Source organism: Triticum urartu, chromosome 1A (assembly GCF_056163025.1).
Source record: "Triticum urartu cultivar PI428250 chromosome 1A, HENAU_Tu73, whole genome shotgun sequence".
Classification (NCBI taxonomy): Eukaryota; Viridiplantae; Streptophyta; class Magnoliopsida; order Poales; family Poaceae; genus Triticum; species Triticum urartu.
In genome coordinates, this window is record NC_141873.1 from 261,258,041 (window position 1) to 261,271,521 (window position 13,481).

General features: G+C 40.9%; 1 long non-coding RNA gene across 2 annotated transcripts; it reads left to right on the forward strand.

The window, feature by feature from the left end:
• The first annotated feature begins 8,248 nt into the window (after positions 1–8,248).
• LOC125508386 (uncharacterized) lies at positions 8,249–10,832 on the forward strand. Of its 2 annotated transcripts, XR_007283418.2 has the most exons (4): positions 8,269–8,475; positions 8,584–8,751; positions 9,687–9,938; positions 10,079–10,832. It is a non-coding gene; the product is annotated as an uncharacterized LOC125508386 (long non-coding RNA). The 2 variants fall into 2 exon arrangements; XR_007283417.2 differs by having other exon boundaries at positions 8,249–8,475; positions 8,584–9,938.
• Positions 10,833–13,481: the final 2,649 nt, after the last annotated feature.

Sequence of the window (13,481 nt, forward strand, 5' to 3'; positions counted from 1 at the left end):
AATCTTGCGGAAATGCGAAACTTTTTGCTATATATTGTTTCTCCCAATTCCTTACTGTTTCAAGTCAATTTTGAAAAAGGCTAAAAACGTATTTTCGTCGTAATTTCTACAACTTTACCGGAATGGGGCAAATAATATACCGTTGAAAGCTATGGAAAATGCGAAACTTTTCCATGTTGATGGTTTTCTCTGATTCCTAGCCATTTTCAAGTAATTTCAAAACCGTCAAGATCATTCATTCTGCCTTTATTGCGAAACAGATTATTCGAAAATGCACCGCATGAAGAACTTGAACTTCTCCGCATGCCTACTTGAACTTCACTCTGTTTTTCATGTGTTTTTTTCTCGTAGCTCAACATCCACTCACCAGAATTGAGCAAGTGATTTATCAATGGAAAGCTGCTGTAAACATGCAACTTTCTCCGTGTTGATCATTTTTTCATACTCGCAGCGATTTTAAAAGTTTTTAATTTGAAATTCATTCAATGTATTTGGTGAACTTCCTGCTATTTTCACGTTAAACTTCTGTGACATATTTTCGTTTGTAATTTTCTCATCCATTTCGTTGGTGTTCCACAAATGATATTTTTTGTACAAACCTCTCTCACAATTTTTTATTACTTTCTCCTACCGAGGACTTAAAACTTACACAAATGATATTCCTGCCGTTTTGAAGTAAATTAGAAAATGACGAGATCATGATGTCTACCTTCATCGCGAATGGAAATGCACTGCGTGAAGTAGTTGAACTTCTCTGGCATGTCTGTTTGAACTTCATTCCGTTTTTGATGTGCTGTTTTTTGCACTGCGTGAATTAGTTGAACTTCTGGGGCATGTCTGTTTGAACTTCACTCTGTTTCACTTTATTGTATTTTTCTTATATGAAATACATACCATGTAGTAAGTGAACTTCCGGTTGTTATCACTTTGAACTTCTCTCTCGATTGAGAGAATTATTTCAAAACACAAAAAACAAGATATTTTTATGTGTTTTGGACATCTAAATACACGGTGAACCTTTCTCACAATATTTTTTTGAACTTTTCCTCGTCGAGCACTTGAACTTCTAGCAACTATTTTTTCCGTTTATGAGTTCTTTTTAAAAGTGCAAAAAATGGCATGGTGTTTTTAATTTTTTGAACAGGCAAATCCTAGGTTTTAATAAACTCCGAACTTCTTTGTTATTTCAATTTGAACTTCACCTTTTTATATTTTGAGTAAAGAATTGTATTCGATTATCATACGGAAAAAATCGAACATGGAAATACAAGGTGAACCTCTCTCGCAAGAATGTTTGAACTTCCCCGGACAGAGGACTTGAACTTCTTTCAACAAACCTTTTTATTTTTTATTTTTCTATACTTTTATTTTCACCTGAAATGTATTTCTTGTAGTACTTGAACTTCTCGTTGTTTTCACTATGAACTTCTGTCGCATTTTTGTGTATACGTTGAATTACACGCAATTGAAGGTCGGACGTCATTTTTTGCCATTTTAAAACACGTAATTGGAGGTCGGATGTCCCATAATATAAATTCTGAACAGTGCACGGAGGAGCACGTGAACTTCTTGCAACAAACCATTTAAGCTTTTTATTTTCTATTCTTATATTCTTATCTGAAACGCATTCTGTATAGTAGTTGAACTTCCCGTTGTTTTTCACCTTGAACTTCTGTCACGTATTTTTGTTCAACCTCTCTCATAAGAATTTTTGAACTTTCTCGGGCCGAGCTCTTGAACTTCTATCAACAAAACTTTTAGCCTTTGCTTTTTCATTCTTTAGTAACGATAAAAAATTGAGTGCTAAAAACACCAGAAATGACGTATTTTCAGTTTTTTGAACTCGTAAATCCTAATGTTTAATATACTATGAACTTCTGTGCTATTTTAATTTGAAATTCATATTTTTATTTTTGGTTAAAGAATTGATTTCATTTTTCAATAAAATATTGAATATGATTGTTTTTCATTTTTGATTCTTTAAAAAACAAGGGATGGAGTTTTTTAATAACAATAAAATCCTATATTTCTTAATGAACATCGAAACACTTCGTTATTTTAGTTTGAACTTCTAGCTTTTAAAAAAAATGGGGAAATCTAGTTAAAATTTTAAAGTTGTTCCTTTTTTTAAGTTGAACTTCTTCATTTTATTCTTTAGTAACGAGAAAATTTATGAGTTTTTTATAAACAGTAAACTCCTACATTATTTTAATTTGAACCTCTTAGTTTTATTCTCTTAGAAAAATATGGGTTTTTAAATAAGTATCAAACATTTACTCTTGGTAGTATACATAGGGAAAATCTGAGTTATTTTAATTTGAACTTCTTCAAAAAATATCTTTTGTAAGAAATGGTGAAAATCCTTTTTATATGAATTTTGAACGGCTCTATTTTTAAAATTTGAATTTGTAGCTTTTTTTATTTTTGACCTTCTTCTTATTCATTCTTTTAATAATAAGGAAAATATGAATTTTGTATAAACATCGAGATGTTCCTTTTTTATTTGGACTTCTTGGGCCTTTTGAGTTATTTATTTTAACATGGAACAACTCATATTTATTTATTTTTGAACTGTTGGTTGTGAATATTTTCATGAGCACCCTAAAATTTAGAATGTATGCTTCAATATGGGAAAAAATTGCACCATTTTTTCTATACATAAACGTATGCCTATTTTATATTTGAACTTCTCACCTGAATTCACATGTGAACTTTTAGAAACAGAGTGATTGAATTTTCTTTCTTTCTCATTTTAGCTAAAATTAAGGACAACAAAATTAGTCTGCCCATAGATTGTTTCTTATTGTACATCTTGCATGCATTTTCAAATAAGGACTCAATTGCAAACATGTTTCATCATTTTTTGTCCAAGTTTTCTACAGAGCACCACAATCATCTGGCCGGAAGCACGACAGGTAACTTTTTTGAAGAAAAAAAATCCCTTTTTTATACTTGAACGTCATGCAATTTTGTATCTAAACTTCCATGGTTCAGTTTCCCCTCAACTTTTAAGTCTTAAGATTTTAGAGCTTGGGCATATAAATTTTTGCTAAGTAAGCGGTTGACCGTGGCAAACAAGAGAAGCACCTCGTCTCGTCGTCGATCCATGGCAGCGGCATGAAGACAGGAATCAGCATATGATATGTACTTGAGCAGGATATCATCCACTTCACTAGCAAACAATTTTATGAGACAACACGACTGTGTTATTAACTAATAACACGTGCTCTGTACTTTTGTTTTTTGCAACATCCATTCTTCTGAACTTTTTTACTAATCGGACCAAAATCTAAAGAATTCATGTTACTAGCTCACTGGCCTTGTTACAGACCCACATTTTTTCACAATTTTTTTTGTCAAAGTGCAGTTCAAGCATGCTCAAATCTCAAACCAATTCATCCATCAGATTTAAAAGGGGTCATCCAAGTGCAGTTTTTCAGAGAACAAACTCAAAAACAAATGTTTAGAGAAGATCAAATCCTCCTGAAGAGAGAGAGTTCAGAGAAGACAGGGAGGGTTACTACCAGTAGGATGGTAGAGAGGCCTTGGGAGGAGGGAGGTCTCAACGCCATCCAGCATCTACATGTGTTGGGTGGGGCGCGGGTGGTGGGCGGTGACCCATTTTGGCTGGTTGGAGCGCTGCCTCACGACTGAAGGGTGGTGCGAGGAAGGTGGAAGAAGGTCAAGGCGGCAGGGGGGAGAAGGTCGCGGTGGCAGGGGCGGGCCTAAGTGCGGGGGTCCCGAGTGGCGGCGCTTGGGAGGTGGAATAAGGTTGCTCATCGGGAGGTGTCCTGCATCGGCGGCGCGCGACGATGGTCCATGGGAGGAGAGACGGGGCATCATGGGTTGCGGCCAGGGAACGGGGTGGCAGTCGTGGAGCGGGGAGGATGGCGCGCTGGTGGCCGGGGAGCAGGGTGGCGGGATGCAGGTGCAGCGCCCGCAGGGTCGCGCTCGTCGGAGTGGGAGGAGGAAGGCGCATGGTCGGGGTGGGCGGGAGGAGGAGCGCCGGCGGATGGGGAGTTGGCGCTCCGGCGGTGGGGAGGAGGGACACTGGTAGTAGGGAGAGGAGCGCCGGCCGTGGGGAAGAAAGGTGGCGGCAGCGCGAGGGGCAGAGGGAAGAAGCACGCTGGCGATGCGGGGGCTGGGTGGAAGCTGAGAGGTGGAGGATCCCGTCGGGGGTGTCCATGGGAGGATTCCATCGAGGCTCCGAGGAGGGCTTGTGGAGGCGGGATCTGAGGGCGGTAGGTTTTTCTTTTTCTTTTTTTGAATCGGAGGTTGGTTCAAAAATTGCCTATATAGGACGCGGCGTGATCCGAATAACTATTCTGATCCCAGGATCATAATAGTGCTACTATATATGTATATATGGATATTCCCCAACATATAGTGCTTGCCAAAAAGAAAAAGTGTAAAAAGGAATAGGTGATGATCACCATGACTCTTGCATAAAGGTAGAAGGTAAATAAAAGATAGACCCTTCACAGAGGGAAGCAGAAGTTGTCATGCGCTTTTATGGTTGGATGCACAAAATCTTAATGCAAAAAAACGTCACTTTATATTGCCACTTGTGATAGAGAACTTTATTATGCAGTTCGTCGCTTTTATTTCTTTCATATCACAAGTTCGTATAAAGCATATTTTCCTCACACTAAAAGATCATACATATTTAGAGAGCAATTTTTATTGCTTGCACCGATGACAACTTACTTAAAGGATCTTACTCAATACATAGGTAGGTATGGTGGACTCTCATGGCAAAACTGGGTTTAGAGAGTTTGGAGGCACAAGTAGTATCTCTACTTGGTACAAAAGATTTGGCTAGAATGGGATGAGAAGCAAGTTCAACATGTTGGAGGATCCATGACAATATAACTTCTATTCGGATATAAAGAAACATAAACCATTATGTTGTCTTCCTTGTTCAACATCAACCTTTTAGCATATAATATTTTAATGAGTGCTCACAATCACAAAGGATGTCCAAGATAGTATATTTATATGTGATATCTCTCTTTCTTTATTACTTCATATTAATTGCAATAATGATCAAAACTATGTTTGTCAACTCCCAACAAATTTCATGTGACATACTTCTTATATGTGAAGTTGTCACTTCCCATAAGATCATTATATAATCTTTTTATTTCTTTTTATCAAGAACATAGCAAGAAAGCAAAGCCCTCAAATCAAAACAAATCTTTATTATATAACCCTCGGACTCAAATACATAGAGGGAACACAAAGCAAAACTCAAAGCTAGATCGTACTAAAACTTTATTCTACTAAATAAAGATATAACCAAAAGGATCAAACTAAGAAAAATGATAAAGGTAAAGGTTTGATGGTGATAAGATAATGGGTCACCTCCCCCAAGCTTGGCAGTTGCCAACGGGAGTGCCCATGCCCATGTATTTAGATCTATTTCTTCGGAGGTGGTGATGATGGAGTTGTTGATGATGAAAGAGTCTTATCCTCCGTCTTCCAAAGCATAGGTTCACCATCATAAAAAGATGAACGAGTCTCCGGAATCCTTAAATCTGCAGCCAAACTCATCCTCTTAAATCTATATTCATACTCACAGTGGTTTTGCAGGTCACAAATTTGGGCCTGGAGATGCTCGATTTTCTCATGAAGCTTGAAGATGGCCTCCTCGATGTTCTTGGCGTCTAGCTTGTGGTTGCGGGTAAATTCCGTGATCATGGAGTGATTATAGTTGAGTTCGCGTTCCACCATCCATTGGCACTTGAAAACTTGCTGCTCCATTACCTCAAGCCTTGTCGCCACGCTTCCGGTCCTCTTTGGCCCTTGAACATCGCGGATGTGCAACACCCCCTCACACATCTCAATGGTTTGAGAGTGTTGCAGCACCTCCGCGAGGTAGGGGTTGATGTCCTTCTGGAAGATCTTGTCCTTCAGAGTGCTTGGGGACGTCATAGCAATCTAGATCTGTCAGAAAAACAGCTCGAAACAAGAATAGAGGATTTTGCCATGGTACGGTTGTCAAAACCTTTGGGAGATTATATAATGAATTTTTACCAACAAAAATGAGTGTACTACAAGAAAACAGAGTCTGGGCACACGAGGTGGCCACAAGCTAGGGGGGCGCGCCCCTAGGGCTTGTCGCCTCCTCGTGCACTTCTCAGACTACTTTTTATTTTCCTAAATTTTTAAATATTCCAGAACGGAGTAAAATTGCTTTTGGAAAAGTTTTGGAGTCGGTTTACTTACCGTACCACATACCTATTCCTTTCCGGAGTCTGAGACATTCTGGTAGGTATCCCTTATGTGCTCCTCTGGTGTTATGGTATCAATAATATTGGTTTCAACATTTATGGGAGTACAAGAGATATAATGTTTGATTCTTTGTTCGTTTACCACCTTCGTGTTAGTGCCTTCGGCGTTGTTGATTTTGATGGCACCGGAACGATAAACTTCCTCGATAATGTAAGGACCTTCCCATTTAGAGAGAAGCTTTCCTGCAAAAAATCTTAAACGAGAATTGTATAGCAAGACAAGGTCACCTACATTAAATTCACGCTTTTGTATCTTTTTATCATGCCATATTTTAACTTTATCTTTAAACAACTTGGCATTCTCATAGGCTTGGGTTCTCCATTCATCAAGTGAGCTAATGTCAAATAACCTCTTCTGACCGGCAAGTTTGAAATCATAGTTGAGCTCTTTAATTGACCAATAAGCTTTATATTCTAGTTCAAGAGGTAAATGACATGCTTTTCCATAAACCATTTTATAAGGAGACATACGCATAGGGTTTCATAAGCAGTTCTATAAGACCATAATGCATCATCAAGTTTCTTAGACCAATTCTTTCTGAATCTATTAATATTCTTTTGCAAAATCAACTTTATTTCTCTATTGGTCAATTCTACTTGACCACTAGACTGAGGGTGCAAAGGAGATGCAATTCTATGGTTAACATCATACTTAGCACCATGAATAAAGTGTGAACCACCATCCGTCATTAAATATCTAGGGACTCCAAACCTCGGGAAAATAACTTCTTTAGGCATTTTTAATAGAAGTATTATGATTAACACTACTAGTTGGAATAGCTTCTACCCACTTAGTAACGTAATCAACAACAACTAAATATGTGTATGCCCATTAGAGGAAGGAAAGGGTCCCATATAATCAAATCCCCAAACATCAAACAGTTCAATAACAAGTGAATAATTCATAGGAATTTCCTGACACCTACTAATATTACCAATTATTTGTCATTCATCACAAGACAAGAAAAACTTACGAGCATCTTTGAAGAGAGTAGGCCAATAAAAACTAGATTGTAATACCTTGTGTGCAGTTCTATCTCCAGCATGGTGTCCTCCGTAGTTCTCGGAGTGACACTTGCATAGGATTTGTTCCTGTTCATACTCAGGTACACAACGTCTAATAACACCATCCACTCCTTCTTTATAAAGGTGTGGGTCATCCCAGAAGTAATGTCTTAAATCATAGAAGAACTTTTATTTTGCTGGTATGTGAAACTAGGTGGTAAAAATTTAGCAACGATATAATTGGCATAATCAGCATACCATGGAGTATTATGAGAAGCATTTATGACAGCTAATTGTTCATCAGGAAAGATATCATCAATAGGTATTGGGTCATCAAGAATATTTTTAACCTAGACAAGTTGTCTGCTACGGGGTTCTCAGCTCCCTTTCTATCAATAATATGCAAATAAAATTCTTGCAGCAAAAGAACCCATCTAATAAGTCTTAGTTTAGCATCCTTCTTTTCCATAAGGTATTTAATAGCAGCATGATCGGTGTGAACAGTTACTTTGGAATCAACATAAGATCTGAATTTATCACAAGCAAACACAACTGCTAAAAATTCTTTTTCAGTAGTAGCATAATTTCTTTGAGCATTGTCTGGAGTTTTACTAGCATAATGGATAACATTTAATTTCTTATTAACTCTTTGTCCTAGAATAGCATCAACAGCATAATCACTAGCATCACACATAATTTCAAAGGGTAGGTTCCAATCAGGTGGTTAAACAATAGGTGCAGAAATCAAGAGTGCGGGCTTATGGCGTCCGAGCACCAGGCAGGGCGCTATCTTGGGCGTCCTTTTGGGCTTGGGGATCTGCATTCTGTCAGCGCGGGTCAGGGCTGTGCCAGGCCTATTGGCTGGAATACGGTCCATCATATGCCTATCTGCCTCGTAGGCGTATCATGTTCAGCCCAATCACGGGATCTATTCTCGCGGCTGCGAATGTGCCAATGTCTTGCACGAGAAGGGATGGCACATGGGCTCGTTCGAAACACCACAGGTACTGGAAAACGATCATGCCGCTTTGACCCCACGGCCAACCCTCTGGTTAGAACAGAGCCATGCCACAATGTTTCCTCTCCATCCTCTCATTCCCTTCTTCCTCGCACGCGTCCAGGGCGACGACGATGTCTGTTCCGGCGCCATGTCTACCGATGGTGTCGAGCTCAACGGGTAAGCATATTCTGGTCCGCCATTCTTTTCCCCTAGGTACGTCGATTTCTAGTCACCGTCTTGGTATTGGAAGATCTGTACTCATGGCCGCTGGATCTGATTCTTCAGGGGGGGTTGACGGAGCTACAGAGTGGAGTGCTTCAGTACTACCATTGGAGTCTCAGGATTCCATGAGTGTCGTGAATGTCGATGGGGGCGCCGCCGGCAAGTATCAGTCGTTGGGAGATGAAGCCAGATAAGACGTTGCTCCGAAGCAACTAGTGGTTTGACTCGAAGGTTAGTGAGAAGAACATCGATGCATATCATTTGTTGGTCGATTTGACAGTTGTTTTAGCAAAATTTGGACCATGGATGGTATATTAGTTAGGGTTGTTTAGCAACCACGGGATTCTTTTAGGAAGTGTGTATACTAGATAGTTTTTCTAGGCACATCTGCTCTGAGGGGTTGTAGATTTATTTGTGTTTGAGCCATGATCTTTGGATTTTGAATTGGCAACAAAGGATTTAGTTTGTACCTGTGCCTCTGGTTAACTAATTTCTAGCATGGATGGATTACTGGTTAATGTTTTATTAGGTGCCAATGGGGTGGGTATCATGCACATGACCCGTGGGACTGATTCTATGCTCGATTTGGTTGATGCGCTGGGGATACTTCTATAGTTTAAAAGAATTGATTCCTAGCTCTGGGTTAATGAGGCAGGCGTGTTTTCTGCTGGATTTTGTTCAATGTCTAAGATGAAGTATAAATATGGATATGGTTATTGGGGACATATGTTCATAGCACCTTTTGGTTGTGGTTGTCTGCCATAGGAATGGCACAGATTTTGTTGTTGGGTTGCCTTGTTTGATGAGACATGGATTATTGTGTGTTTTGCCAGATTATTAGTTATATAGCTATTTACTAATGAAGAATTTGTGTGTGCTCTTGGATTTAGTCAGTGTTTTGCGTTGGAGTACACTTATCTTAATGATGCCTGGGAACAGATGTTCAGAACTATGTTTGTTGTTGTTGTTTTTTGCATAGGATGGTTAGTTTTCCGAGGATTTCCTAGTGGGAAATCCGGTGTGTGCTGTCAGTGAGGGAGCAATGCTTTTTTGATTGATTAAAAAAGCTTTATAAGATACCACTCCGTTCATATGATTTTTTCCATATTATTGATTTGGCGCTGATCTTTTTCTGCCTTACATTTTTCTGGAGACACTCTTTTCAGGGTAAGGATTGGGAAAGCGCCAGAGGAGAGGGAAATGAACCCACATTTTTCTGGAGACACTCTTTTCAGGGTAAGGATTGGGAAAGCGCCAGAGGAGAGGGAAATGAACCCTGACAGGAAAACCACACTTGAACTGTCCGTGCGCTTATGAGTTCTACAACATCTACTCGTGGGAATGTGGATTTAGAGTTAGGCTGGCAAAAAACAGACCGAATGTTCATCAGAAAAGATGCATGCAAGAGATATTGTGCGGTATGTACTGGTGAACTGATACTTAATGAAATTTTTGGCAACTTGTTTTCTTTGTTTGTGCCTTTCTTCTGGTTGTTCTAACAGATAAGACATTTGGGAACATGGATGCCTGACATTTTTTCATTTGTTATGTTTTGCAGGGCAAGCCAATGAGGGAAAACAGTCGCTCATCAAGGTGTGGCTGCAAAGCAATGATTAGGCTCCTTCGCTCGAAATAAAATGGTTGGTACATATCAGAGTATAAAGTGGGACATAACCACCCGTTGTGTGGATAGAAAATGCATTGAAAGTCACACAGGCAGATTGACAGATATGCGAAGGATCTAGTGAAACAACTCCAGGACATTAATGTTGGTCTTGGGAAGGTTTTCAGCATTGTGGGAAGTTTTTTTTGGGTCAGTTGATAATGTGCCATTTACCAAGCGCTCATTGAAGATAGCGTGCAGGAAGTTAAACAAGGAACAATCATACTTTGATGCCATGAAGACAATGGAAGTTGTGTCCAAGATGAAAGCCAATGATCCTGACTTCAACTACACTGTGCAAGTAAATGAAGAAAGCCGAATAAAAACATTGATGTGGGTTACAAGCAGGGGTTGTGATCAGTATCGCTACTTCGGGGATGCAATTACATTTGACACAATTTACAGGACCAACTTGCATGACATGCCATTTGGGCTTGGCGTCAACAACCGCTTCCACTTCCAGTGTATAATTTTTGGTGGTGTCATGAGATTACTGACTGAGAGCTCGGCACGAACCTCAACCCAAGTAGAAAACTTACTAAGTGACAGATATCACATGTGATGCATAGGTAGATGTTGGAAAAATAGTTGGGTTTATTAAGCATTTATGAATTACCGTTGCCCCGTGGTATGCACTTTCCTCGGCAGATATTTTCACTGTAATTTTGTCAACCATCTTCTTCATTGAATCATAGTTGTACAACCCTATACGGGGGTTACTCCTTGTGGCTTGTTTAGTGTAACAAGCTCAAGACCATCGAGCATGAAAACCTGTTTTGTACATAACCACAATAAATCTTCTGCTATCACTTCCCCTCTAGCATTCCGCCAAATCCAATGTCCAAGATAACTGCCGCTTGTAATCACTGAACTCTACTATAACTTAACCAATTTTGAGCAAGGAAAGACTAGACGTAAAACATGGTGTTCTTTGTAATCCAGTGGAACCACCTGAACCATCCTAATCACTGTTCCAATCTCCGGGGGACTGGTCACTATTTTCTACGCGATTAATCACCATTGCAGCTTGTATTCCACTAAAAATATACTGTATGTCGGATCAGTGTTCAGCATTGTGGGGAGTTTTCTTGGATTAGTGGAAAACGTACCCTTTACCAAGAGGTCACTGAAGACTATTTGCAGGAAGTTAAAACCTAAACTGGCTAATGATATTTCTATGGTTATTAGTAGCCGTCACATGTAAAACCTGAACTCGCTAATGCAAGTTACATCCGTGATAGTATGGCACTACCGCATCGTTGAGGTTGACTTAATACAATCACATGTTCCAAAAATGTTAAACTTCTTTAGATCGCAAGTATCACATGACTTGCATCATGGTAATGTGCTGTAAGAAAGGGTTACTACAACAATCAATGGTCAAAACCATGGTCAAACCTGATAATTATGATAACAATCAATGTAACTGGGACTGCTTAGAGCAACTCTAGCAGACCCCGCAAAAACTTGACCCGCAAAATGCGTTTGCAGTTTCATGAAGATCACGTTTGCGGGTCGAAAACTAGCGTGGGCCGAACAGATACTGTAAAACTGGAATAAAGAGCTCCTTCCTCCGGTCCGGCCGTTGCCGCCCTTCCTCCAGCCGGCCGCGCCCCGTCGCCCATAGGCCATGCCCCGTCACCCATCGGCCGCGCCCCGTCCCTACCGATCGCGCCCAGCCTCGCCGGCCATGCCCCGTCGCCTCCGTCATCCGCGCCCAGCCTTGCCGGCCACGCCTCATCGCCTCCGTCGTCCGCACCTTGCTCTATTGCTAGGCGAGCTGTGCCCCTTTGCCCGCCGTGTCGAGAGGATTCCAGCGGCCAGGCTGAGGTCATGGGAGGCCACGACGATGTCGAGCTCATCCAATTCGAACCGGCGGTGATCAATTGCGGCGTCTAGCGGCCTTTTCTGATGTGCGGTGATGAATTCCGGTGAGTTTAGGACGGATTCCGGCAAACTCCGCGGCGGTGTGTTTGCTTTGGCGAGGTTTGACCGGTATATGGGGGCCCCTATATTCGGCCTTCCAACCTCCAAAGATAAGGGTTTCGGGTGTGCATTGATATGTCCATTTTGCATCATGCTTTTATATCGATATTTATTGCATTATGGGTTGTTATTACACATTATGTCACAATACTTATGCCTATTCTCTCTTATTTTACAAGGTTTACATAAAGAGGGAGAATGCTGGCAGCTGGTATTCTGGGCTGGAAAAGGAGCAAATATTATAGACCTATTCTGCATAGCTCCAAAAGTCCTGAAACTTCACGGAAGTTATTTTCAGAATATATAAAAAATGCTGAGCGCAAGAAGTACCAGAGGGGGGCCTCTCACCAGCCACGAGGGTGGGGGGCGCGCCCTACCCCCCTGGGCGCGCCCCCTGCCTCGTGGGCCCCCTGGTGGCCCTCCGATTCTCATCTTCTGCTATATGGAGTCTTTCGTTGAGAAAAAAATCATAAGCAAGCTTTCGGGACGAGACTCCGCCACCACGAGGCGGAACCTTGGCGGAACCAATTTAGGGCTCTGGCGGAGCTGTTCTGCCGGGGAAACTTCCCTCCGGGAGGGGGAAATCATCGCCATCGTCATCACCAACACTCCTCTCACCGGGAGGGGGCCAATCTCCATCAACATCTTCACCAGCACCATCTCCTCTCAAACCCTAGTTCATCTCTTGTATCCAATTCCTGTCTCTAAGTGTGGGATTGGTACCTGTGGGTTGCTAGTAGTGTTGATTACTCCTTGTAGTTGATGCTAGTTGGTTTATTTGGTGGAAGATCATATGTTCAGATCCTATATGCACATTAATACCCCTCTGATTATGAACATGAATATGCTTTGTGAGTAGTTACGTTTGTTCCTGAGGACATGGGAGAATTCTTGCTATTAGTAGTCATGTGAATTTGGTATTCGTTCGATATTTTGATGAGATGTATGTTGTCTCTCCTCTAGTGGTGTTATGTGAACGGCGACTACATGACAATTCACCATTATTTGGGCCTAGAGGAAGGCATTGGGAAGTAATAAGTAGATGATGGGTTGCTAGAGTGACAAAAGCTTAAACCCTAGTCTATGCGTTGCTTCATAAGGGGCTGATTTGGATCCATATGTTTCATGCTATGGTTAGGTTTACCTTTATACTTTTGCTGTAGTTGCGGATGCTTGCAATAGAGGTTAATCATAAGTGGGATGCTTGTACAAGTAAGGACAGTACCCAAGCACCGGTCCACCCACATACCAAATTGTCGAAGTACCGAACGTGAATCATATGAATGTGATGAAAACTAGCTTGACGATAATT